At 36.8% G+C, this 1,635-nt stretch overlaps 1 protein-coding gene across 5 annotated transcripts in view; it reads left to right on the top strand.

Moving 5' to 3' along the window:
- RUNX2 (runt related transcription factor 2) overlaps positions 1-1,635 on the top strand; it is a 212,217-nt gene that overhangs the window by 118,280 nt on the left and 92,302 nt on the right. The window lies entirely within an intron of this gene.

The raw sequence follows: 1,635 nt of genomic DNA on the forward strand, positions 1-1,635 counted from the left end.
GGTGTATGTGGCTGGCGCCATAGCTGTTTGAGCTACAGGTGCTGAGCCTCTACTTAGGTATTTATGGAACTCTACACTGGGGGCACAGATCAGACATAGTCACGAAGTTTTCTGGGGCAAGGAATCAGGAATTCTGTAATTAGGTAAGCATAGACGGTCCAAAATACAGGAGGAATGTCCATTTTGTTTTTTACAGAGTGTATTTTTGGTCCTTTTTTATTATATATCATAATATATAATAAAAATTATTGGTTTGGTTCTATATTTTGGGAAACCTGGTGCAGTAGTTCCTTGGTAGAGCCAAGTAGCCTGAATAACATAAGAAGGAGAGATGGAGAGATGCCTCTTCCCTCTCTCTGCTTTCATCCTGGGCTGTATGGGAGCTATGCTGAGGATGGAGAGTGGAGACACTCATTGTAGTTAGTTTGTCAACTACTAGCCCAGTAATAGCGGTTTGAATGTAAATGAGTTAATAGAAAAGGACTTCACAAGAAACAGTGGCCTAAGCATTCCTTTCCTTTTTACTTTTTTTTAATTTAATTTTTATTAATCATAACTGTATACATTTATGGGGTACAATGTGATGATTTGATATACAATGTGGAATGCTTAAATCAAACTGGTTAACATAACCGTCGCCTCACTTATTTTTTGTGGTAAGACATTTATAATATATTCTTAGTTGTTTTGAAATGTACCCTTGCATTGTGTATATCAGGTGAGATCCCCCCACATACCCTCTCTCCACTTACCCTCCCCCTTCCCTTCACTCTCCCTCCTCTCCCCTCCTAATTTCTAGACTATATTTGTGTTTTATCATTCATATGAATATGTAAGTGATTATATATTGGTTTCATAATAGTATTGAGTACACTGGATACTTTTTTCCCATTCTTGAGATACTTTAGTAAGAAGAATATGTTCCAGGTCCATCCAGGTAAACAGAAAAGATATAAAGTCTCCATCTTTTTATGGCTGCATAGTATTCCATGGTATACATATACCACAATTTGTTAATCCATTCACGGGTTGATGGGCATTTGGGCTGCTTCCATGACTTTTTTCAGGTTATGATTCTGACAAAGGTCTGCTAACTAGAATCTACAGAAAACTCAAATTAATCAATAAGAAAAGAACAAACAACTCCATTTCTTTGTGGGCAAGAGACCTGAGCATTCCTTTTTGCTGAGCATTGAGTCAATCCATTGTTGGTTACAGCACTGGAGAAACCCTTACGTGAAATGGGGTCATATTTTCTTAATTCTTTTTTGTTAGGGGAACTGAAATATTAGTAAATAAAAATTGCAGCTGAATTGGAAAAGACCTGACACTGAAGGATGAAATGTAGCTTTTGTAGCATGAGATTTGTGGCACAAACTGACCAGAGGAAGGAAATCTGATGATCTAGATAGATACCTCTGGTTATTACCACTTTTGCTAAGTGCTTCTATGCTGGGAACTGAACAGGGTGAGTCATATATAGTGGTAAATAAAAACCTTTATAGGGAAGAGAGAAATCCTTGTGTTTGAAGAAATAGGTGGCACTTTGAGCTAATTCATAAAATGTCCCCTTTTATTCCTTTGTAAAGTGAAATAAATTGCTCCAAAAAGTTTATGGAAAGCCTTTTTTTTTTT

Source organism: Otolemur garnettii, unplaced genomic scaffold (genome assembly GCF_000181295.1).
Source record: "Otolemur garnettii isolate 467f Iridium unplaced genomic scaffold, OtoGar3 scaffold00031, whole genome shotgun sequence".
Classification (NCBI taxonomy): domain Eukaryota; kingdom Metazoa; phylum Chordata; class Mammalia; order Primates; family Galagidae; genus Otolemur; species Otolemur garnettii.